The 26,754-nt window shown below is 41.0% G+C and overlaps 1 protein-coding gene across 2 annotated transcripts in view; it reads left to right on the top strand.

The window, feature by feature from the left end:
* Positions 1-1,271: 1,271 nt before the first annotated feature.
* OSBPL3 (oxysterol binding protein like 3) overlaps positions 1,272-26,754 on the top strand; it is an 83,970-nt gene continuing 58,487 nt past the window's right edge. For both annotated transcript variants that reach the window (XM_088519700.1, XM_088519699.1), the window contains exon 1: positions 1,272-1,285. The gene's annotated coding sequence lies outside the window, so the exon portion shown is untranslated. The remainder of the gene's footprint in view (positions 1,286-26,754) is intronic.

Below are 26,754 nucleotides of genomic sequence, written 5' to 3'. Positions count from 1 at the left end.
TTGACCAAAATGTTATAAAAGTTACAAAAATTGCTCAGTGTTGTGGTGCTCTGCTGTGCCGTTCGTGCCCCTCCAGCAAACCTGCTCCGCTGCAGGGTGCCAAGTCTGGCTCCCAGGCTCCACAAGCTCCCACCTGGGACACCCTCCCTACCTTTTGGGGCTATTACTTAAACTTACTTTTCCAACTGCTTCAGCCCTTTGCTAACACGGCTGTATGAAACTCTGGATAGTGAGTGGTACAAATGAACCACCAATGAATGATCCCAATGATCATTCTGGTTAAGAAAGGCACTACATTCAGAAAAGAACTTGGAAAGAAGAAGTTGGTGGGTTTAGGGCAAACGAGGCCGAGCGGGACAAGCAGGGGGGTTGAGCCCTCCTTCCGCTGCTTTGAAGCCAGGATGAGCTAGTCCTCGCTCCGCGCAAATTGCATCCCAGGTCACATCGCAGCCACATCCTTGCGAGTGGTTATAATTTTGGAAAGATTTAGAGCGCATATTAAAGAATTTATGGCAACAGTCCAGGGCACTTCTAACGACTCAGATCCAATTAGTCATTCGAGTTGTTTCTTTTTAAACAAGACTCAGCGGAACACGCTAATTTTAGGATGACGGCACAGGGACGGAGATGCGGGGGGGTGGGTTCTCTTGGACCCAGAGGGTTCTTCCCGAGGGAAAGGGAAGGCTCCAAGGCTCCCTCCTCGCGCCGTTTTTCCTCTCACGGCGGCGGCGGTTGGCGGCTCCCCGGCAGAGCCGTCCTGCCGGCCCCGGCAGCCTGCGCTGTCCCCGCTGCTTGCGGCCGGCTCCGGGGCTCAGCGCGTCCCCTAGCTCGGGGCTGCCCGGCCGGGGGGCTGCCCGGCAGCACCGGCCCCGCGTCCCCTCGGGGCAGCGGCGCGCAGGGCGCAGCACCACGCCCGCCCGCTTCACTTCGCCGCTCTCCACCTGTCCGCGAGGCGCCGCCCGGCGCGTCATTACTCCCCCCCACCCCGGCGAGGGCGGGGGCAGCACCTCACTGGCCGGGGGCGCCGAGCGCGAGCTTCCCTTTGGCCAGCGCGGCTGCCAATCAAGCGCGGCGGGCCCGCCCCTCGGCGCCTCTCGCGCGCGGCCCCTAGAAGCCGGGCGAGCAGAGGCGCCGCTCCGCGCGCCCGCCCGCACCGCCGCTGCAGGTGGAGCCGCTCCTTGCGCTCGTCGCTGCCGCGCGGCCGCTCCTCCCGCCGGCCGCGGGGACCCGCTGCCGGGGCCATGGCGGGCGCGCCCGGCGGGCCGTAGCCGCAGCCCGGCGGCAGGTGAGGGGCTCAGGTGGGCGGCCGGGCGCGGCGCCGCGGGGAGGCGCGCGGCGCGGCGGGGCGTAGCCGCTGCGGGGCGGCGGTTGGGGCCGTTGGCGGCGGGAGCGCGGCGGCCGTGAGGCGCGTCGTTATTTACCGCGGGAAAAGCCCCGCCGCACCGTCCTGCGAAGACACCGGGGTGAAGCCCCTCGCCTCCCGCCACCCGCAGGCGCCCTCCGGGCTCCACGGCCAACTTGGGAGCCGCTCCCCGCCGGGCAGCGTGTTGCGGAGGGCGCCTCGCCACTCACTTAACTCCCGGTGTGCGCTTTGTGAGATTAGCTGCTAAACCGGGCATCTGCTCCCAAAATATAATCCTGTATCGGCTTCGGAGTGGCGGGGCTCCCGAGGCGAGTTTCCCGGGAGTCGCTGCGGGTTTTTCCCCTCTCGCCGTGAGCTCTGGAAAGTGTCGCTGGCAGCCGGCTGGTTGCTGGATGTAACTTCAGAAATCCTCAGAGAGGAGGGTGTTTGCGCAGCCCGCCGGAATCCCTGGTTTGTCTCTCTCTTAGTGTAAAATAGAAATTGCCACCGTTATTTTTTTCCTTCATTTCTGCCCACTTATTCAAGAAAATAGGTTAATTAAATCCATTCACTTGAGTACAGTATGATGTAATTTCAATTTGAGGGCAAATTAAGCAACTTGAGCATTTGAACACTTCATCACTTTAAAACCATTTTGTGCTTCAAACTGGCAGTTGCTGATTTATTTTCTAGCAGGATATCTGAAGTAGCTATAGAAAAAGACACTAGGTTTATTTTTCCTTGTAAGGTAATATGTCTGCTTTACTGTTTTTTTTTTTCTTGGGCCTCTTATGATTGTAGCAGTTTCTGCTTTCTTGAAAAGTGACACAGAGAACAGCTGGTTGTTGCTTCATTCCTAGACTTTCATTGATTAAGCAGAGAGTTCAGAATGATGTTTCTCTGTACTTAATTTCAGCAGAGCTTGTCCTGTTTGGGCATTTGCTATAGAGCCTTGAGTAATCTTAGCTACCCATTTATTTTATTTTTTTTAATCCCCAGCTTTTTACGGGAAGTGTGACAAAGGTGTTGTAACTAATAACCTCCAGTATGTATTTTAATAGATTAAGCTAAACATCTTTGTTGTAGTTCAGAGACTGATTAAACAGTACAGTTTATAATTCTTTATTCACATTTTTATTTATTTTTATTTATTTTTTAATTTTTGTTTTATTAATCAGGCCCCTCGTGTTAGGCCCCTTTCTGTCCTCTCATTGCGTGTGATATCCAAGTGTGTATGTAGGGAGGGTGGGAAGGGGAACATGGGGGTTGGAGGCGAGACTCGCACAGGGCTGGTGTGTTGCAGCGCTGCACGTGCAGCTAGTTCATTTACTTTGCAAGTGCAGGTGCAATGTGTTTTACACAAAACCTTACTTGTGCAGTAGCTGTGTGCGGTGGTATGCGTGTCATCTTATGTGGAATGTGGACAAGGTAAAAGCATGGCTGTTATCAACAGATGCATGCCATTCTGTGCCAGGCTTTCCTTTGTTTTATCTATAGGTTTTATTGCGCACTGTGCAGAAAGTAAACTGAAGAAATGCTGTATTATTCTGGCAGTCTTATATTTATGGATTCTAATTGTAAAAATCAATTTTCAATTGCCATCACCAGTGTTCTTGGAGGAAAAACTATATGTTATCTTTTGCATAGGAAGACTTTTCTCACTTTCTAAATAACACATTTTTAGCTTTAATTTAGAAGTGTATATTTCAAAAAATGCAGGGGTGAGTGGAGCAGCATTATGAAGATGGGTTCGTTCAGTTACAAGGTGCTTCTGTACTTCAGAATGAACCTAGTATTTGTATCAGGACGTACTCTGATCTTACTGAAGTCAGTGGGAATTTCTTAATTAATTTCAGTTATGTTAAGACTTGAGTCACAGCAAAAGTGGACAGTTTTTCTGGCAAACGTTACGGGGAGGGTAGTGTGGTATATAGCACTCCTGGGTAGCTGAAGCCTCCTTTCCTATAGCAAGCTTCTGATATAGGAAGCAGATACTCTGTGACCTGATAAACGACTTCCCGCATCAGTGCTAGTGTGTTTCTGTTGCAGAACTTCCCCAGCTTTGGTCTTTCTGATGCTGGATTTTTGTTTGACTGTCTTCTGCTTTTGGAGAAAAAGGAGATGGGCATTCTTTTCAGCTTTGTGCAGCTGTCACCTGTGGTACAAATACGTGAATCCTTGAACACTGTGCCTGGAATCAAGCTGTTTTGTTAGTTTAGCTTCTTGTTCCTCTGAAGAATGAAGAGTTTTTGTGTTTGTAATGCCTGTTGTGAGTGCTTGTCCTCTTCTGTTAACACAGAAACTGAAACTAAGAGAAGGGAATGTATTTTAATTAACATAAAGTAGTTTGCTGTCCACCAACCATTCAGTGGCATGGGTGTTGGTAAAGAATATAAGAATTCAGGTAGCACAGAGTAGGAAACATGATAGTTAGGAAATGCTTTCCGGTGGACCTGATGCTTGAAGGCTGAATATCCATAACTCCTATTCCTTTCACTCTGTTGTTAGCTTGCTGCTTATGTGCAATTCTTGATGCTGCTCATGGTTTTCATGTATCATGTGCTGTATAATGGAATCTGGTACTTCTAAGCATACATCAAGTTTGACTTGAATCAACGCAATATTTTATTTTTTGAAGCTCTAACATGCCTAACATTTTAGGCATGTTATTGTTGCAAGTAACTTGCAAAAGTTGAGGACAGACTCAGTGGAGGAAGAACCTTGATGTTTGCCCAAATTGTTTCTAACTTTCCGGATATAAGTGTCTCAGCTGAGATACAATTTTTTAAAAAATGTTTTGAGCTTTTGTGTATATATATATATATATATATATATATATATATATACACACATATATATATATATATATATACACACACACACATTTGCATTTATACATAAAAGAAATCAATGATAGATCTGATATATATACATTATTAGTATGTTTGATTTTAATGTGACTATTTACTGAAGCATGATTGTATAACTATTTCATCTAGTTTTTGATCTTTTTTTCCCATGTGGATTAATATGCTCAATCATAATTGTTGCATCATGTATGGTTAAATTGACTAAGAGTGCAGGCCGAGGTTGAGAAATGCATCTGATCAGTGTGGTGCAGCTCAGCCAGTCTGGTGTGCTCAAACACCCCTGAGTCAGTGCAAGCTCCTTAGGCTAGTAGAGTCACGTGTCAATAAGCGCTGCAAGTGCTTAATCCTTTTTTAGTCTCTGGGTGCTTTGTGATACTAATCACAAAAGTAAAGAAGACTCCAGTTGAACCACTTCTGAAAGAAGGTGCTAAGCAGTTTTTACAACGCCTATTTGCTATTGATTCTTAGTTTTTGGTTATAAACCTATCATAGTTGTGGTTCCTGAGTGTTTTTCAGGTGAAAAATACTTATGAACATGACTTGATAAGAAATCTGGTTATGTACAACAGGAGAGAAAAATGACTTTCAGTGACCTCTAAGCTCTGATCAGAAATGGTGCATTTAGAGCTGCTGTGAGGTTTCTGGCTCTCAGAGGGTTCTCTAAACTTATTAATGTATTATTCCTTAAGGGAGGCAGACACAGACAGTGATGGTCTAATAGCATCGGATGACCCTCAGAAGGAGGGCTGCAGATAAAACTCTTCTCTCTGGGCCTTCATACTTTTTTTTTTTTCTCCCTGTAACAGTTTAAAGTGAAGGTGAAATCCCTTTCTTTGCAGTTGTCATACCGCACATCAGCCAAGCTCTATTCCTCATCTCTGACTGAGGTGTGTGTGTTTTATATCTGTCTTTGTCTCTAGATTTCTAGTTTTCAAGTCCAGGTGTTGAGGCAAATATTTGAGCTGAAGATTCACTGTTTGGTCTCTAAGTTGTGGGGTTTTGGCTGAATCATATTTAGATCAGCTGCCATGTCAACAGTTGATTACTTCCTTCTGGATATTTTTTTTGGCACTTAATGTTAGGTAAGCACATTAGGTAAGCAAGTAAATATCCTTGTGTTCTTCTGCCTCCTAATGTAATGCTCATATTGGGAATTAAGGAGAGTTTCTTTAGAATCATCTTTGCGTAATATTAATTTCTTTTAATGCTGAGAACTTCAGGTTCTGCTTGCATGGTTGTTGAGCAGAAACCTGTAAGAAGTGTCATGGCAAAAATATGGGTAATATCTAGTGCTACGATAGTCGTGCAGCATCTGTGTTGTATCTAACACTTCTCCTTAGAATGAAGACAATAGCAATGCAAAATGGAAAAGGTGAGAAATTAATGCCTGATTGTATCAACATTAATTTATAATTATTGTGTTTATTGGAATGGTATACGTAAAATTTTAATGTTGAGTTGCAATAAAGGCTTTTTGTTGTATTAGTAAAATCTGTGAAGTGTTGGACCTTTCTGACATTTGGTATCTCCTTTTAAAGATGTTTTTAGAGCAGAAGTATGGAACATGTTTCCCTGGCTGAATGCAGTCCTACTCCTGCCTCCTCTTGATTTCTACCTTTCACGTTACTATTGCTTGTGATAATACTGCAAAAATGTGACATGAGTGTCGTCTCTTACCTATTGTGGCCATCACTTAGGTCACTTTGAAGTCACCTTTCTCCGATACTCTGACTTGTGCCCTTTTCCTCCTGCTGTTCTGAAGGCTTGCAGCATATACAGTGTTGCTGTTCTGACTTGAATTTGTGCAGTTAATTACTGTTTACCTGCTGATGACACTGAGCAAAGTTCCTGATCCTAAGAGTTTCAGCAGAGGAACAATTGCATGGGTGGTTCAGTTTGCCCTCAGAGTTTAACTTCCCTCTGCTCAGGCAATAACTAATCCTATAGAAAAGACAAACTCTTCAGAGTTGGTCAATCAGCAAGAGAACTATGTATGCAAGAGACCTACTCTCCCTTTGCACAAACCCGTCTGTGTCGTTCTTAATTTTGCTTGTTATAGTAGGTTAATTCTTGTCCTTCAGATTTCTACATGAGCAGAGCAGGATGCAGCTCTTTTGCACTACCTTTCCTCCACCATCCTGAAAGCCATTTGCTCGTACTTAAAAATAAACCAAAAAGCACCCCCAAAACAAACAAAAAGACTTTTAAAATGTCTTTCTTTCCTCAAAAATAATTGTTTGGTCAAAGCATCTACAAGGATAGCCTTGAGAAGAGATAGAGATAATTTCTTAATGCTTTTAGTTTCCTGGATAAAATGTATAACTCTTATTTTTATGGGAGGCCCTTTATTGTCCTGTTTCTCAAGGCGAGGACTGGCTTTGAAGCCGGTGCTACCTCCCCAAGTCCCCCTTATCCGAAGGCTTCTGGCACTGCTGCAGTCTGGGCAGCTTAATAGCATTGTCTACCCCAGAACAGGGTCCAGAATGTGTCTTCTGTTTGTAAGGCATCTGGAACTACCCTTGCTATTGGAAATAGACTTGTTTCATAATATTATTATAAAATGCTGTATTCTCACGACAGTGAACTGTTCTTGACAGCTTTGAAAACTTAGGCAATGGGTGTTAAGTGCATCTTGTGCCTTAATGGGGAGAAGAGTTTCGGTATGAATGTGAAATGGTCACCAGTCATCCTCTTCTGACCATCTTGTGTGCCTTACCAGCTGCTTGCTGTTTCTTTTTTTAATCTTGTGTGAAGCTGCTCGAGTGTCTTAAAATAACTTGAGTGTAAATCACCGGTGCTGAAGGGATTCCTGATGTTTTGCTCTTGGTGGTTACTTGCTTGCCAAAAGCCAGACTCAAAGGGGTGAAGCCTCCTCAGCATCCTTGCTGTTTTTTTTTAAAATAGTTATGCTAGGAGTTTGCAGCGATTTTCTCGGATCTCCCTCCTGATGCTCTGCTTCTTGCCAGAGGCAGGTAGGCCTTACTTGCTGAGTACCCAGAGCCAAGATCACAGGTCTCTGTTTTTAAAATAAGCAATAGTGGGACAAAAGCAAAACAACAAAAAAGAACCAGCTAAAAGTATTATTAAGACTGTACTTAGAGAAAGGGGATGAAAAGTTAGAATTTGGGGTGGAGGGAACATTATTTTGCTAGTAAGGAAGGACAATTAATTAGCCTCTGTGGCCTACCCTGGTGCTGCAGTGTCCTCGAAAGGTCACAGAACTGCATCTTTCTTGTAGATTATGCCTAGTGGAGTCACTCACAACAACAGCCATGCTTAGTTTCCTTAGAAGATAACATGATAATATTTTTGTCACTTGTTCAGATATATAACTGTACAGTATTTTGAGGTTTAATTTAGTTTGCAATGAGCTTTGGATAAGTTTTGCACATATAAGGCTACAAGCACATCAGAACTCTGATTCGAGGAGGAACATGTTGAAATTGTGCAGCTCTGGTCTTCTGTTCTTTCAGACTAGACTTACAAGTGTTTTGGGAAAGCCTCTTAGCAGTCCTGGTGATGTTTTTCAGTCTTGCTTGGGTCACGAGTGGATCATTACACAGGGAGGAAGGTAACCTTTCATATAGCAGAGTAGTTGGAATAAACTATTCTGGCAGATTGCTGGTATCTGTCTGACAGAAGCTGACTTCAAGTCCGCTTCTGAAACAGAACTGATGGTGGTTGGTAATTAGCTGTGGATTGTATCTGAGGAGGGGAGAATCTAGGCTGTAGCAGAGTGGCCCTGTTACAGAGCTCTAATTACAACCGAGTTGGAAGACTTGACGTTTCTTACTAACGTAATAATTCCAAACAGTGGAAGGAAAAGAATTGGGATATTCCACAGGATATTTTCCTGTCCTGGATGAAGGTTACCTTTTTCTAGGCAGTGAATTTTAAAAAAAATCAGTAGGTGTATCTGTACTAGCATCAGTAAATACCCCGGGATCACTAGGTACCGAATAAGATGTCCCACAGTTGAGATGCTGTTTGCTTACTGCTGCTAGGCTCAGCAGACCCCTTAGATCCCTGTGCAGAATATGAGTGAATATTGAACCTCAGTTTGGAGTCAGAGTTGTGGAGGCAGCCTTTTCCACAGGGTAGCTGAACCATAGGCTTTTCTACATACAAGCACATGGCCTCATGCTGTTCTAGGCATTGTACTCCATTGCCCTGTACCTTTGGAAGTTTGGCAATATCAACAACTTCTCCTTGCAAAGTCAACGATAAAGTGATTGCCAGGATCGCAAATTGGCAGATGAGACCTTTTTTTTTTTTTTTTTTTTTTTAAATAAAAACAAAAGTATTGCTCGACTTTCACAAAATAACTTTTTAAATGCTTTTTTTATTTTTAAGTATACACTTAAGTATACAAGATCTTTTTTTCTGCCATGTCTATGGATGTAATTTCCAGTGTACTGAAGACCCTTTACTGGAGATAATCTTATATTTTTAAAATACTACATTTCAAGTAAGGGGACACCTTTGAGCATTTTCAAAAGTACATAAGGTCATTATTGTTATCAGGCAGGCTTTAAATAGTCTGCCTTTAGTCCTAGATGATTAGCATGATAAGCTGAACAGGGAGGATGCAACTCCATTTATTTTTAGCTGTATTTTCAGCCATCTTTTTACTTTCAAGCACCTGTTTTCTCTGGTTTCAGTGTGGTTCACTGGTAGAATAGTGGCGACACCTTGATAGGTAGAATCGAGTTACTAAGTGTTCTCACTCTGGGCAATACCATGGAGCTTGTTTGTGAGTGAAGGAAAAAATACTTTGGAGCAGCTGAATTTACAGGTTAGATTCTCATAGTCCAGTTTGTGACAATTTGTGTGTGTGGGGGGAGTTTAACAGATTTCTTTCATTATGTTTCCAAAAGCATGGACTGACTGTGTGACAATGTGACAGCATGACAAAGGATGTTCATGTTTATAAGCTAGGAAGTATTTTGGACTATTTGTTAAGAAGAAACAACATATCAGGTAAGTTCCAGAGGCGGGGAAAAAAAAAATTTGTATGCATAGTTTTACCTTGTGCCCTTCGTCCATAGTCTGAGCCGTGCAGTTTATATAGGAAGGCTCATATATTCTTCTGAGTTAGGGAGTACTTAATCACACAAAAGGGTTCATTTATTACACAGTAAAATTAGAAGGTGAGTAAACCCAAAGTAACTCATCTTTTATTAGAGAAAACTTTAAAATATTTGGTCAAGGTCAGTTGGCAGTAGAAGTTAAATCACTATTAGTAACACTTAAATGTGGCAGATAAGACAGTCTTGCTGAAAGTGGCTATACTGATACACCAGTGGATGTACTTGTGTTCAGTGTTTCTGTAGCAGTCTGTTTTTCTTAATCCCTCTTGTCAGTTAATCAAGGCACGTCCTGAAAACAGTTTGAGCTTTGACCCCAGCTGTCTCACAGACAGAATATTTCAGAGCTTCACTGCTTTCACCAAAACCTGGAATTCTGCCTAACTGTGTTCACAACCAGTGTGTCTGTCTAGCTGAAATTGGTATTTCCTCTGGGCATTTATAAGAGCAGCTACATTCCCCCTCAGCCCTGTTTTGCTGAGCTGAGCTGGGTTACATTTCTGTTCCTCAGGCAGGAGAGCCTCTCCACTCCCCTGTTGAGGCTACTTGGCCTTCAGCTAGGCTTGAAGAGATTTCAGAGAATCTTGGGATAGACAAAGATCAGATATGCTCGTAATAGTCGCTGTAGGGGAATATTATGCTGTCCACCTTTCTTAAATAAAAGCTTATACATCTCAGCTGTGTCTTACATGCTGGTCTTGGCTTTCTGGCCAGATGAGATGCTACAGTGCCTAACGGAGTGACTTCTTTAGTGCTTCTTTCCCTGCCTCCTTAGGAAATGCTCTACTTCACATCAAAGGGTAGCTTTGTCTTTCTCTTCAACCCTTCATCAAACTGGTGATTTGTGTGCCTCTGTGATCAACTTAGACATGCAAGTACCGTGACCTGCAGCTGCCTGCAGCAGAACTTCTGCTCGCCTCACTCCTTGCATGGTTGGCCTTGCTTTTGGCCCTGCAGACTTGTGGCCCTCGTCACTGCTCCCATTTTTCACAGCCTCTTTCTCTGGGCATTCAGTGCATCAAAGGTGCCTCTCTACTTTTTGCCAGCAGCAAATTTCATTAAAAAAAAAAACAAACAAAAAACTTCAATTTGTTTCTAATTGTTCCATAAACAGAATATTTCAAAACTTCACTGCTTTCACTAAATCTTTATTCTAGCATTCTAAATGTATTCACAGCCAGTGTGTACCTCCAGCTAAAACTGGTATGTTCTCTCACCATTTATGACTATTAAACCAGCCCCAGGACAGTTCTTGGTAAACTCTTGATGCTGCCTGTCCAGCCTGATGTTTTCTGATTATCTTCTCAGGCCAATTATATATATTTACACACTAGTTAATCTCACACCATTGACCTTTGCTAGGCCTACCTACTATTTATGTCTGTGTCCCCAACTTGCTCTGAAATCTTGCATGCCACTGGCTATAGTAGGCCTGATTTACTTTTCCTTCCTTTTTCCCCACCCCTAGCTTTAAAGATCAGTACTCTTTGCTGTTGTGCCATCACAGAGTATCTTCCATATTTTCTTCTGGTCTGCTTAAAAATTGCAGACCATGTTCTTTAAATGCCTCTGTTGGCTACAGGTGAGGTAGGCACAGTAGCTTGAGGCGTCTGAATGCATAAAAACTTTATTTGCAGCTGTTTCTTGTGCCTTTTCTTTCAGAACTGTGTAAGACCATTGTCTGTTTCCCTGCTTTCGCTCAGGAAGCTCTTAAGAGTCTTGATTTTGTGCTAGTTGTGATGATTTCCAGGCCTTTTTCATGCTATCCTGCCTGTCTGTTTCTTTGCTAACCAGCTTTTACTGCAGGGGTTACTCCTTTGTTTATTTTTGCGGTGTGTGGATGAAGAACTCTCTAAACTTAGTCCAGTTTTTGAGGCAAGGTTTTAAGTTCATCCCTGTACTTTAACATATGAATTCAATGAATTCCTTTCCTGCCTTTTTGAGGGGCTCTGAGAAAGTTATTGATCTAGTTAGGCCTGTTTTATGTTACCAAGTTGTCTCCTGTATCCCGCCTCACTGAGGCATTTCCAGATTGGCTTTTGCACCTTTAATGAAGTAGGACCTCAGTATTATTGACCTGGAAAGTCTGAATTTCTCAGCCCACCTGACTTCCTCAGCTAGTTCTTCTTGCTTGTTATTCACCTTGTCAGAGAAGTTAATTTTCTGTGATGAGGTCTCCTGTGTTTTAACTTCTATTAAAACGAAGCCCGTACCAAGGTTGGATTTTTGGAAACTATAGCAACCAGTTAATAACGCTCTCCTAATAGGACTGCTTCAACTATCCTTCTTCAAAGTGTTTTTTGTCTGTTTTTGTTGTTGTTTTGTTTTTTAGCCTGAACACTTTTTTTTTTTCCCTGTGTGTGTGTGTGGGGTGGGGTGCTTTTTTAAAGTTTGTCACTATCTTAACATATGAACATATGTATTACTCCTGCTTCTACTTATTTCGGGCTTTTCTGATTAGCATCAACTTCTCAAATACATGTTTTACCCGCCAAGCCTCTGTTACCCTTGTGATATCTAGCCTTGTATTTAATACCTCATTTGAACTTTTTAGTTGTATAGCATAGGCCTTGTTTTATTACTATGCAAATACTCCAGATGCTTTATCTGACCATTCCTGTTTACATAGGCAGCCTGCTGTCCCCCTATTCTCATTGATGTGTTAGGACTTTCATTCTTTTATCAAAATTTCTGAGATAAGAGTAGTTCTTGGCCTCATTTTCCTGTGCTGGTGCGGTGAGATCAGATGGGAAGATTGCAAACGTGCCTGACAACTTTCACTTCGCAGTTTCATCTATAAATCCCTTCTTGTCAGCCACTCCGTCTCAGGGAACCTGTGTTTTGTCTCATAAACAAGTCCTTCAGATGATGATGGAGATCTGTTTCCATAAGTGAGTTTGAACACTCAAGTGTTTGACCCACTTATTTCTCTTAAGTATTTTAATGTTCTTTATCCAATCCTTTGAGGTATAGCTGGATCAACTATTTGAGATCCTGCTATAAATAAGTTTTGGATTCCGCCCTCCCCCATGCTGTACTCTAAATAAGTTTGAACCCCAGCAATGCTATAGCTTATAGCTTCAGATCAGTATGGAAATACTTAATTAAAGAGTAAGGAGGAGGAGGAAGGGCAGTCACATGTGAATTATTTGGTCTGAGAGTGAAAGCATTCACTGAAGTATGACCTAAATATTTTTCATAAAGCCACAAATGTATTACTAGCTTTTGCGAGAGGTTTTTACCACTTACTGCCACAGTTGGGACAATTTTGCAAGTTACCAGATGCAGCAAAAAACATCTGGTAAAGAGAGAGATTCTGGAATGTGTAACATTGTGACTGGACGCATCTAGTTTTATTTATTTTCCATGGGAAATATTCTTGCTTACTGTAAGTAGGTTGCAGTTTCTGAAAGGTGGCATATACTTATCCTTGGGGATCTTGTTGTTTTAATTTGGTAGCTTTTTGATTGATTGATCTGTGGAAGTTCTGCGAACACTTAGACTTGAGAACTATTCTGACCCAAAGTAGGTAATGCTCTTGGTGGTGGTGGGGTTCTTGTGCCTCTGTGTGAGGTGAGGGGAGAAAGAAGAAAGGATTGTATTTGCATAGGCCCCCCAGTTTTGGAGGGGAAGGGAAAGTCTTCCCAGTGCTACCAACGCAAGGTAACACATCACCTTTTTCCAGTGTCTTTTCTTTCCTGATAATCCATAGGTAGGAATTTACTGGTCAGTCGCATAATGCTCTTGCACCTGTATGCTTCCTTTCCCACACTAATCTGCATTTATTCTGGCTGATGACCACTGCTCTTCACTCCTTTTGCTGCATATGTTTTATTTCTTACACCATATGCTGTCTTTTAATAAGGTATTTCTTCCAGATGCACCCTATGCTGTTGTTTTAAATGTGAGAAGAGGGTGCTGAAGACTTTGGTACCCAGGCTGCTGCAGCCATATCTGCTTGCCCATGGGTCACTCACCTCCGATTCAGTCTTGTTAACATATAGCAGTAAGAGTATATTTGTCTGTGATGTGGACGCACAAGACATTTTAAAAACATTCAGCTGTACTAAATAGCCTCTTCTGACTGGTAGAGGTTTAAAACAAAAGTGGCAGGGCAGAAGGGCAGAAAATATATTAATGCATACAACATTTATCCCTATTTTTGATGCAATATATCTATCTTTTAATCTGTTACTTACGAATAAAAAAAGTCTTCATGGCAGTGAGCATGATGATACACTGCTTTAGCTGAAGTGGGTGAATAAAAGTGGATAAATAGTCTGCCCTGGTATCATAAGGCCTGTCTCCCTGGCTTGCTCTTGCGTGCTAGCTCAGGCAGCAGTGGAACCACTGCGCTTCTGCCGAATGGTGCCTTTTGGGAGGCTCACTTCCTTCCAAACTTCTCTTTGAGAAGAAACAGATAGTTGCAGTTCCTCTAGGCTGTTGTATCCAGCCTGGTCTGCGTGTCAGGGGAGCTTGGAAAAAAAAAAAAGCCCTGGTGTGCTGGCTGGGGTCTTTTGCAGAGCAGTAGGTGCTCCCTGGCCGAGCTCCAGTTCATGCCTCCACATGCAGCTCCCTGACAGCGGCAAAGCTGGAGTTTTAGCCTGCCCATCTTCGCAGCTCTCCTGTGACATTCAGTAATTCGTGTGACCTGAGTGCTTATGGTGGGGTGTGGGGTTTTTTAAGCAGCATTTTTCTCTCTTTCCCCACTCAGCAAAGATGGGGATGAAGAAGACCAGAACTTAATAACAATTAGAGTTAAGAGTTTAGCTTAATTGAAAAAAAGAGGATGATAAATGAGAGAGGAAATAGGTAGAAGGGTCAAAGAGGTGAAAATTGCAATGGGGTTTTTGCAGCCGTGGCCCAAAGGAAAGCCTGGAAAGGCATGTCTTTACAGAAGTGCCTCCTTTTAGTTCCTGAATTGTACAAAAAGTGGGAACATTTCAGTTACATAATGGCATTTAAAGTAGAAAAATTAAGATGAACAGAAATGCTGAATTTGTAGAACATATATCTAGCTGTCAGCTAATTTTTGTGCCTGAAATCCATTATCAGCTCAAAGAGGAAAGTTGGAACCTGCTGCGTAGCACTTTAAAGCCTTTGCAAGTCTTTATTGAGTTCAGGAAGGCAGAAGAGAGCTTGTCCCAGGCTGTTACCCATCAGGGCGCTGCAGCCTCTGCTGCTATAGCAGATTTTAGACTAAGTTGGTAAGGTAAGTTGGGCCTATGCATGGGCTGCGGGAGACTTGCCCCTCTTCTTCCTCCCCTGGGGCACTCTAGCTGGCGATGCAGAATGAAGCACGTGGGCACCAGGGCTGCTTGCCTGGGACAGCTGCATTTTGCCTGAGTGTGTGTGCAAGATCCAATGCTGTCTGCTAATAAAACAAATAAATGGTGTAAGTTTGAAAAGGAGCAGGTGTGTGTGCTTCAGTTGCCTTTGTGATTTGAATCAGAGGTTTGGAACAGTAAAGCAAATAGTTTACTTGAAAAGACTAGTTTTGAGTGAGCATTTGAGACTTTAGCTTAGTTGTCCTAGGGATTTTCTTCATGCTTGTCTGTGGCGGTGTGAAATGGTGTGTGCCAGGTCTGCTTCTGACTTGCAGATTTTTTTCATTTTGAATGTCACAATAGCTGAGGGGGAGCTATTAAATTTTAAATTTATACTTAGCTTGGAGCAATTAAAGCTAGCACTATATAATGACACTTGTAACTAGCCCATCCATCATGTAAGCTGTAAGATTTTAATATGTATTCTCAGACTGGCAGCTTTTGCTCACGTGGCTTGAAGTCTGAGTTTGACAAGATGTTGTCAGTTATTGCAAGTTGCTTCTGGCAGGATGCTTGCCTTATCACTGTTCCTTGTTACTTTAATCCTACTTATGTTTTCAGTGTAAACCGGTGTAATTTTGTGCTGCTTCTCAAAACAGTAGTGCCCTACCCTCCTGTCTGCAGCTGCTTGATTTTCCTCTCCCATGTAGTGGCACAAATGTTCATGCAGTACATAAAAGGTATTGCTGAAAATCTGGCATTTTTTTCTGGCTCAGGTTTTAACTGGCCTCCTGCCTGATTCTCTTCCCCTCTGCGGTCATGTTGCTACTGGTGTTGATAGGAGTTGCAGGCAGAAATGAACGGCTATGGTGAGAAATGAGATGAGCTGGATGGTGCTCCAGACTTGCACCAACCTGAACTTTATTGCTAGGTTATGCCTCAGTTTAGTGTGCTCTTGATAGACTTTTCTAGAAATACACTTGGAAATGTGCAGTTTCTTGGAAATGTGCAGTTTCTTTGGAACGGATACTGTTAAAAACAACTTAATGAGTTGTAGGTTCTGCCTTTTAATGAGCTTTCTTCTGTGTTGCTAACATGAGCTATAACCACTGTCAGATAATTTTTATTGTTCATTTATTTTTCTATGCCAATTTATCAAATTTTAAATTTTTTTTCTAGTGGGGAATTTTTCTAGTTTTGTAAGTATGCTATCCAGAAGTATTGCATGCAGGCCTGGAGTTGTCCTTCAGAAGCCTAGGAAAAAAGTAGTAGAGACAATACAGGTCAGTCAATAGAGTGGAAAGGATTATTGCAATTAAACTGGCCTTGCTTCCCAGATTTCAGAAAGTGTGACTGTATTGCAAAGAATTCAGAAACAGAAAATCTCTGTCTAAAAAAACAGGTTTCTACCTGCTGGCCTATTTAATAGATGAGTTGTGGCAAGGACTTAATGAATGTTCATGAGCTGTACTGAGCTATGTAGGTATTCCTATGACCCGATAAAATGCTGTAGATTAAGGAAAAGTTTATTAGGGTGCCATCAAGGCATTTTTGGGTGCACATTCCTCTACTACTTGATGAGACCAGATGAATGTGGCACAGAGGCCTGGGGAGCAATGGGGAACATGGGACCCTTTTGATCAATGGTTTACGGGGAAGGAGGATTACAGTATGTGCAGAAACATGAAGAATAGTGGAAGAGCCACTGGGTGGCCTTGAGGAGCAACTGAGTGAGCAGCTGATCCAACCTTAGGCTCCCTGATGAACTTCTGAGGCCCCTTTAGAAACCCCCTTCAAGGTAAAGGCCTGTGCATTTGGCTTGTCCTAGAGGGCAGTTAGAAGTGGTGAATAATTCACTGATCTGCAGCTGTGATGGCAAGACTGAACTCTTACACGGAAGGTTGCAGAGTAATGCAGTAAATTCAGAATACTGTTTTGTCTGGTATTTAACTTAAAATGGAGACTTTGAAATTAAAATGGTCAAAGGCAATTCCCTTTCTTGTTTCCGAACTTTTAGAGCTGCTGCCTAAGGCCTGACCACCTGGATTCTGTTGAAAAGCTTGATTATTTTTCTTCCTTTTTAGTGAAGGCATAAATCTTCTCAGAAAGCCATAACGTGTTTTGAAAGTCAGTACGGAGCTGCTAATGGCTTCATGTGGCTAGTGAAGGAGAAGGCTTCTGTATTCTTTGGTATCTGTCACTTCTCTTAAGGGTCACTGCTATTTCTATGGCATATAACAAATGTAATTAACTATTTCGGATGAAATATTTTTTCCATTTCTTGTTATTTACAAGATTAAATGAAACCAAGAATTAGAGGCACTATTTTTCAGGACTAGGTAATCTAGGTAGAGGTTTTAAAAATAAAATGCTTTAAACATTTGTTATTTGCGTTTTTTAATTGTTGGGAAAAATGCCATCCACAGATTTGGGAATGTCTTGAGTAATAAAATCTTAAGGTTGGTTTGTCACTCAAATGTGTTGTTATTTCAGCTGTCTCTGCCCACTGCAAGCTCCTACAGGCTAAAAATGTCAATGGGCTGTTGCATTAATAGCTATTTTAGTTCCCTAATCATAAGAGGCAGGATAAAGGAAGAGTTTAAATTAATGTAAAGTTGATGCATCAAGGTTTTTGTCTTGCTATGCTTTGTAAAACTTTCAACCTTAGCACTTTGATTATTATAAAAATACATACATTGATGCACTGAAAGATCTAGTCCTAAAATTAGATCACAGATGTTTGGATTGCAAACCAGCGGGGGTGGTGACATTTTCAGGAATGCAACAGAAGTGAGGAATTGAGCATAAGCATGAAATTAGGGATTCCTAAATACAGACAGTCAATAAGAGAAGGCAAGCGTATTGCTGAAAAAAACCCAGTGGGTTGAATATGGAGAAAGGAATTTCCTTCTTGCTTTGAAAATATGCTGATGTTTCAAGAATAATAGTAAATGACGGCAGCGATGCCAATACTTTTGTGGAAGCTGAAGTATTAAATAGTTGTGTTATGAAAAGCTGGATTGACTGCTGGCAGCATGTTGAAATAATAACTGAGGGGGAAAAAAGTTAAATTACAGCTGCTAAAGTGGTGTTATTTTTGAAGCTTGCGCACTGTATACAGTTTTAAATCCAGGGTACCTTAATATGAGAGAACAGAGATTTCCTCAATCTTGAGCAAAGCTGAAGAAAGTCTTAGTGTTTTAGAGGAAGTTTAATGATATGTTGGTTTTTAGAAATAGTAAATGCTATATAGTACCAAGATGCTATTTTGCTTGACGTTAATCATGCTTTTGGGAAGATCGTTATTGAGCTGATGTGGGAACTGACTTGGTTCAACAGAGATCAAACCTAATGATCGTAATGAAGGTGAATGCGCATAGACAGAAAGTAAAACACTGATCCTTTTTAACCGGAGTTGAACTCAAGGTACCAAACCTAGTCATAGGCCTTTTCTGAGTGCTGGTGCTCATATTGTACGGTGAAAACCTACAGGCTGCTAAAACTGCAAGCTGGACTGTTTGCAAGAAAAGTGCATTTGACTGAATATCAAAGAGGCACTTTCGTGGTTTTGAAGCAACAGCTGAATAATGGTGTAAGCATCTCCCGGAGAGATTGCCCTCTGCTCTCTCTGCCCATGCAGGAGTCTGTTGTTTTTCTCGTGCTGACAAGATCTTTGTGAGTGGGTTTATTCCACCTGTGTAGAATTATGTGTTTGTTGTACAGAATTCTGGATGCCCCAGGCAAGAAAAAAATGTTTCAAAATGCATGGTTCTATAGGTGTACAAGTAATCTAAAACTTGGCTGCTTTATACTGCAGAAAATTGCTAACCTGAACTAAAATATAGTCTTCTGGATGGGAAGGTGTAGTCTTTTAGTTTTATTTTTTTAAATTAAAAACTTTCCTCAACCGCATGCTGCCCCTTCCGTACCTGAGGGGCTCAAAGGAGGATGAGAATGTGGTCTATAAATAACTGAGGTCTTTTAGTTTGTTGTTTTTGTTTGGTTTGTTTATTTATCTTCAGATCTGACACCAGACTGGTGGGAGGTTATCAGGTTTTCCCTGATGGAATTGCCAAGATTTTCACTTCTCTAAGAGGAGCTTTGGATTCTTTAGAAATTTGACACTTGGAGACCGCACGCTTACTGTAGGTCTCTAATCTCACAGATATGATGTCGTTTTTATAGGCAAGTAGAAGGTAAATTGATGTGGAGTCTCCTTCAACCTACAGGGTACATGCTGATGCTGTGTAAGAAGCTTCTTGCTATGAAGATTCATCAGCATCTGTGGAGAATGGGAGAGGAGTGCAGTCTGGCTGGCACAAACTGGGCATTTCCATCTGCTTTTGGAAATAGATGTTATGCTAAATAATATTGTCTAGAAGTAAAAATGAAGGTGTAGGAAGGAAATGCATGGGATGATATTAGAGCTGTAGTAATGTAACCCAATGGTCTGCTGAGATGAGTGGCTTGAAAGTATCTTAACATTGTTACTTCTGAGAAGGAAGTAGGAAAAATACCGTTTTTGGTGTTGCACTGTGTTTGGGATCTCTTCAATTTTAGCCTTTGGGATTTCCACAGGTCAGCTACCAGGACAGGAAGGGGATCTCCCACCCCAGTGCACAGCGAGGTTCTCTGTGGTTTCTGTCTCATTTTGATGCAATGATAAAGCCTTTGAAATTGCTACCTAGCTTCTTGCGGTGCATTTTATTTATATGCTTGAGCTTTTGAGCTGCTGTTACTAACTTGGTGGTGTGGGGTATGTAGGACAGACAGGATGTCAGCCTTTTCTGCATGGAACTTGCATACTTGTCTACACTAGTGGGAGATTGGCTGTCCTGAGCCCTGTAGTTATATGCAATCACAGAGCTGCAAGAAAAGAAAGCTAACTTTTTGAAATATGTGTTAACAGGCTGACATGGATGTTTGACCCGTAAAACAGAACGTAACACTGCTGTCTTGCACTAATTCCCCGTTGTATTTATGTCTGTGTTTCTGTAGTCTTACTATGTTTAGCCTGGTGAATTGTTTTGGGTACATTTCCTCATGGTTTCCATTGTGAGCCTATACAGGGTATTGTTAGCTGTGCATGTCCCTGTAGGACTGATTTAAGTTTCTCCTGGAAAGTTGGACATGAGTCATGAAAACCTAAGCACCCAGCAGGCATGAGGGCTTGTCGATGCAGTTGAATCATTTAGACGTGGCTGTTGTAAAGGACCTTAATATCTGTGCACATTTGCAGCTTCTACAAATTAGAAGCTGGAAAGGAGTAGGAGGAAGAGGGCAGGGAGTGGAAAGAAATCTTGCTTGTGTTTGGTTCGTTGGTACTGGTAGGCACTGCAATGGGCTCTCCTTGGGAGGTGCCCACTTGCTACAGGGCCACTTTGCCTATGAAGATACAATAGTTAGTTATCAAATACTATTACAAAGTAAATAGGTTGTTATGTGGGCTTGTTTTATATGTAAATAGCAAAGTGACGTTTTATGATTATTTTGTGATTTTTCAAAAATATTCGGTGTACTTGTCAGAAATGACTATAACTCTGCTGCACCCCCCTGTGCAGCGTGTGGCTGTTCTGTTTGCAGGAAGGGTTTCTGAAGAATAGGGACCTTAATGACTTCTTACAGTCGCACAGGAAGCCTGTGACGAAGCCAGGGTAAAGCCTTGCTTTCTTTCTGTCTCAATCCTTCACTCTCAGGGTAATAATATTGTTCTGCCTTATAAAACAGTAATTGCCAAGGGGAAAGGTGGGAGAATTGCAGGGATACAAAACTGGCAGAGTTTGAACAAATAGAAAAAGGAAATTCTTCATTGCTTTTCTTTGCGGCCTTCTGCAACAGTTCTGTGAAAGCTAGTATTCCACTTAATAACACTGTTTTCATAGTTATTGTAACGTCGTCCTGTTGGCAAACTCTTGGACTCCATCAATCATTGTAATTTTAAGTTAGATTAAATCTCATATCAATAGTGCAATTTCATTGAAGAGTTCCTTTGAATAAGGAAAGAAACAGTACTTGGTATTCCAAGTAAGTTCATATTATAGTGAAGTCATTTTAAATTTGCTTTGCAAAGTTGAAAACTGAATCTGTGGCAGGTACAGAAGCTGTTTGCTACTGAAGGACTTTTCTGAAAATTCTGCATTGCTCACTGGGAAACATCATGACAGAAGTAATCCTCATTCCTCATCCCTTGTAAACGCTGTTTGAGGAACCTTATGGAGCTCTGGTCTATTCCTCCTTTGGTATTTTATCTGTTTGCCAACTGTAAATTCCAAGCTCAACCCCTTAGTACAAATACTACGTACACTGATTTGAAAGTTAATTAAATACTTTCACAAGATTTATTTCATAAGCTGAATATTGACAGAAATGTGGAGAATACTGGCAACTCCCAGTATCCAAGTCCTTACCGAAAGTGTCCTGTTCGAGAAGCTTTTTGTGCCAAGCTATGAGCTCCTTACTGAGCTATGCCACACAGTGCTGCAGGTTTTGTTGGAGCTGCGCTCACAAATAAGTTTAAACCTTGGTTACTTGTTTCTTTGGAGGAAAATGCTCTTGAGGTCAGATCTTAGTATGTGCACCTGACTTTAGCTCATCTTTGTGCAGGTTCATATCTATGAGTTCAAATTACTTGCCTTAGACAAATACTACTCTGTGTGTACGTGTATTTTCATTCTGTTTGTTTTTGGAATATTCTACACTAACTCGTTCAATAGGTGGTAGCACAGGTAGGTGTTTGTGCCAAAAAAAAAAAGGGTGGGGGGGAGAAGTGGAAAAAGCAGGATTGTAAATATATTCTCTCCCTAGCTGTTGAAATAACTTCAATTTTGTGTTGTTGGTTAAGACTAAAGTGAGCTCCAGCTGAGCATCACAGATGACATCTAAGCAAGGGAAGGGTGAGGGAACAGGATGATTTTATCTCCCAAGTATGTAATTGCTAATTTTGAGTTCTAGCAAAAAGCTTTTGCGTTAAGAGGGGGGGAAAAAATCTCTTTTTATGTAAAAGACAGTAGCTGACTAGAGAGAGGGACTGTATAGAACAAGTGGACTGCTGATTTGGTACGATCCCCAAATAACGGTAACTGTTAACATTTCATGTGTTGCTAGTGCCCTGTCTTCATCTACAATACTCTGACAAGTTGTTTATGGCTCTGCCAGATAAAGAGTAAAATGAGTAATAAATCAGGCACACCAGGAAACAGAAGAGTTGTCACTTCTCAAAGACGATGTTAGAAATTTATTTGTGAAGAGCAAGCATTGAATAGATTCAGGGCCTCCGGTTTTTCATCTCTGCAAGAACAAAGTTAAAACTAACTGCATGAGAGAGGAAGAGAAGATTTCGGGTTTTGGTGGATCCCTTTGACGCAAGCGCTACGTGGTGAGGATGTGGTGGTGAGCGTTGATCCTGCATGTGTATTACAGCAGATGAGTTATGTTTGTGGCCTCTAGTGACTGCTTTGCTGTTTCTCCAACTCCTAGTTTAAATACCTCATACTCTTTTTCTTTGGGGGAAAGGTCACATTCTCATTTTAATTCAGAAGGAAAGTTCATGTTGGTTTTGCAGGTATTTGAAGAAGAAATGAAAACTGAATTGCTCTTTTAGGTTTAAAAAAACTTCCCACACAAATTGAAAAAATTACTGTCGTTATTAAAGTGGGTGCTTTTCAAGGAAAAATAAAGATTATATTGAAGGAGGGCCAGCTTACTTGAAGCTGGCAGTGTGTAAATCTCTTTGGAGGTAGAATGATCCGGTGTTGAGTGTCCTCTCCTAAAGTAAATGGATACTGAAGAGCAAGTGTTTGACCCTGGCAAGAGAGGATGAATTGTTGTGTACATGGCCGCGTGAAGGGCTGTATGTGTACCTGTACATATATAAATATAAACTATACATAACTGCTTAGGGTTTATTTACATGTCATTTTATACTTTCCTTTGAAGTCTATGACTGCTGTTTCAGATCTGAACAGAATTTATGAAGCCAAAAGGTTGTCCCCTGCCCAACTATGTTACGAAGCTTGTAGGAGCCTACCTGCAACCTGCTCTATTTTTCCCATGCCCTTTGGACCACTAAGTGTGCAGTGTTAGTACTGCTGTGCTCTTGGAGAATGACAAATGATTATGGAAAAAAGGCTTGATCCGAGAGTAGATTTCGTATGATGTTTCTCTTTAAAGAGTACTAAAACATTTTATTCCTCTGCTTTCTCCCATCTCTGTTATATCAAGGCACACATTTATCCCCTGGAATTTTTTAGTCCTGTTGTTTAACTAGTATCTGAACAATTTGACAACTGTTCACAAATATATTTGCTGGTAGTGATTTGCTTTAAATAATAGAAATATCAGATTTTCAGAAAGCTCAAGGAAATTGAAATTTTTACTGTTCATTAATCATTTAACATTAATGTTTTAATAAAGGGTTATACTAAACACATTGCCTCTCTGTTGGGCTGCTAGTTGAGAATTGTTTTGAAATGCCTACAAGCTGTCACAAGTGCTACAAACTGAAATAGATTTTAATTTTTGTGTGCTCTTATATTAGCAAAAAAAGTAGATGCTGTCAGCTGCATTTAATAACCAAGAGATAAAATGATGCTGACTGTGTTTAAAATGAAAAACCGTAATATTTTTCTGAGAGAATGTCAATAGACTCCTGGATTCCTTGTAAGGATAAAAAGCACTTGGAAAAAGTGCAGTGTCTGTTTATATGCAGTTTTAACTAATTTTGTGGGGCAACAAATCTTTGCTTCTAAAAGTTGAAATTGTTTGCTAAAGAAATTTTCAACATTAGATGACCTGCTATTTCCTGCACCAGACAAAACAATTTAAACACTCTCTGAAAGAAAGATATTCCCAAGGAGAACTGATTTATAATTTTACCTATATTATCTCTTAGCTTCTTTTAGCTTTGGAGGGGGGGAAAAAACATTAAATTCAGGAAAAGTGGGGAAAAAAAGACATGCTTCATTTAGCTCAGATTTGGGACTTTTAAGCTGTAGATCATCCACTGGGTAGTGGAAAATGTGCTGCATGAAGTAAGCCCTGAAGTGTTCAGTGAATTTACATTTGTCATGAAGGTGGTATAAACTTGCAAATCTTATGTGCCTGTAGATGACTGTCAGAGCTAGTAAACTTCTCACTAAATGGGGCCTGTTCCAAGGAACTGGGGATGCAAAAATGCCACCAGGGGAGTGTGTAGCAGTATTGTTGCTCTCTACCCACAGAGAGGAAGCCTGTGAGGTGTCTCCCTGCTGATGCAAATCCAGGTGGTACTGGAAACCTGTGGAACTGGATTAATTGAGAAGAAAAATGATTAATTAGGTGGCTTTAATTTTTTTTCTTTCTTTTATGAAGATAGCAAAATATTGAACCTTGTTAAAGGAATGTATTGTAAGTGGATATTTTGTGCTAGATCCGCATTTTTCAAACTTCTTATTGCTCTAAGAATGTTGACTAAGATAATCTGCATATGATCCATGGCAAGCTGCTTTTGCATGAAAATTGGTTAAAATGCAGAAACAGGCATATTCTTATGAAATTAGAGAATGTGCACCGTGCACAGAATTATTGAACCAGAAATGTATTTTGCTGACTTGTGATTGTCCTTCAGAAATATAGGAGCTGCCAATCTCATCCTCTTGCCCAAGGTGTCATTTTGTTCATTTAGTAGGTGAAGAAATAGCAGTTTTGCGTTTCCTAGCGGTGTTCCCCATTTTGAATGAGCAATATACAGCAATTAAGGGCAGGCAAAAGGAAGTATCTGGAGAAGATGCTGTTATATTAAAATTCCAGTTGACTTTATTGACCGCACTGATTCCAAGTGGTAGATCAGCAGCTTTTCCTAATCCCATGGCTGAAATACTTTTAAAACTTTGCTGTTACCCGTATGTTCCTTCAACCTCCTTTTTTTGTTGTTTTAAATAATTTTAAGGCTATAGTCAGGTAGTGTAATCATAACTTCAGAAATACAAACTTTAAGATTTAAAAACATTTTTGAATAGCATTTGTATATTTCACAAAATTATATCTGTTAACCTTTGAGACTGCCCATAGTGATTCAAATTAGAATATTTTTAATGCACGGTGTCAGAATCTCCTTGTTTTTTGAGAATACAAAGTCCTTCATTTCTCTTGTGTTAATAGGAAGGATTACAGGTCTAAAATACGCGACAGCTCTAACAGCCATGGTATAAATAACTGCAAGATAGTTACTTGTTTCCAGTAATACACTTTAATAGGAGTAGTTACTAAAGACTTTTAAAGCAAAGCTCATTAAACTCAAGATTTCTAATCTGGTGCTGTTGTAGTGTGAAAGGGCATTAATGGATACAGTGGTTTACTCATCCTTTTTAAGTAAAAGTAAAGAAACGGAAATGTTGATAAAGTCATTTAAGTTTCTTTCGTAGCAAACCAGTAAGGATGAAAAATGTGTTCCTGTATATGTTACATCTTTGCCTTTATAGCAGTCTTTGTCTTTCAAACAAACTGTAAACAAACTGTCTGAAATGAAGCCTAAACTCTTTTAATTGCCTTTAAAAGAGTATTTGACACATTTTATTTCAACCACTTGCATTGGGGGTTGTCTAGAGAAGAAGGGGGGAGGGTAGTGGTGGTAAGGAGAGAATCCTGGTTGTCTGTCTAGAAGAAGTGGGGTTTTCAGTTTAATTTTCTTTCTGCGGTAGGAGTTCTGTTATGAAAGTAGGCTGTGTTGGATACTTCCGCAAAGCAATGCTTTGAATAAATCAAATTTGGAAACAAGGATTCTATCCTCCTACTTCAGATTCTGCCTGCGGCGTAGTTGGAGAGTGAGGAAATTCACTTGCCTGTTTTCAAAGTCATCCTAAAAGTGGGAATTCCAAACCTTTTGAAGTGTTAAATGCTTAACATTTGCTCAATGAACTTAATTAAGCTAACATTAATGCTTAATGAAATGCTTAAATCTAAAGTTATTCTTTGCTCATGCAGTTACTCATGCTTTATGTAAGATACTGAGTTTGGAAGAATACGTGGGCTATTTGGTTTATCTCACCTGTGCAATTTTAGTGTAGTGGGTTTTGTTTGCTTTTGTTTAGGGCCAAACAATTCTCAAGGAAATATTAAAAAAAATAAATAAATAAAAGGCATGAGTAAGACTTAGTACTCTCAAGTTACTAACATTTCCAGCCCCCAGCTACTTGGCAGTTGTCATTTCCTGAGCTTTCTGTCTAACCTGTGTTTGCAAGTTGCTTAGTGAAAAAAGGCTTGTGCAAAGATGCAGGCCACAGTGCGTATGTGGCATGGGATTTCTTCCCTATTCCATGGGATTCCTTCCATAACTGTCTCTGCCACTGCCTAATCGCAGATGCTGCGGAGGAAATTGCATCAGGCCTTATCCTGGGTAGTTATAAAACATCTGCCTCTGTCGGCAGCTTTCTAATCTCCTCCACATAAAGGACAGCTTATGCTCTGGTGTGAAAATGTCTTTCAGATTTTTTCCCAAACTTTTAAAAATTGCACTTTCTGTTCTAGTAAGTACCTACATTCCTGGGTTGCACACATGAAGCTAAAGAAATTATTTTATAGGGACTGACTTTTTTATTTGTGGTAAATAAACGGTTTTGAAAGGCACCGCTATATTACTTGTATCGGCAACTATTTCCATGCCAGGACATCTTTATAAATAGATATATATTTATATATATATGTATGCATATGCACACATATAGATAGATATAGAACAATGACTATAAGGAGCTGAGGAGCTCTTCTGTAAAAGGAAAATTACCACTTGAAATGAAAGCAAAGACAAATCAGTCAATTAAATGGCTTCACACTATCTCATTAAATCACACTTGAATGTGAAGTTGAGACGTCTTGTTGAAGGTACTTGCCATAAGAAACTCTATTTTTCATTTGAAGTTGTTCTTTTCCAGTCCCCAGAGAAAAGTCTGCAAATTCTCCCTGGTTGTGACTGCTCTAAAGTATGATTTTTGTTTTCCAGAATTATATTTCAGATGAAAGATTTTTTGGGCATTGTGACAGAAGTATTTGTCAAAAGAAGAAATATAACATTCCTAAGCACTGAGCATCTCTTTCCAAAATAGCAGCACTAAAATGAGTCATGTTTTAGTGGAAGTGGCTGTGTTGGCAGGAAAGCAGCAGAGCTCCTCAGTGGTGGTCAGCTGTGCGTGGTGGTGGGAGGCATGGAGGGCTGC

This window comes from Tinamus guttatus, unplaced genomic scaffold, assembly GCF_059628265.1.
Source record: "Tinamus guttatus ecotype Peru unplaced genomic scaffold, ASM5962826v1 Tinamus_guttatus_pri_ptg000067l, whole genome shotgun sequence".
In the NCBI taxonomy this organism is placed as follows: domain Eukaryota; kingdom Metazoa; phylum Chordata; class Aves; order Tinamiformes; family Tinamidae; genus Tinamus; species Tinamus guttatus.
The sequence above is the reverse complement of the archived record's forward strand: the minus strand, read 5'-3'. Positions and strand labels throughout refer to the sequence as shown.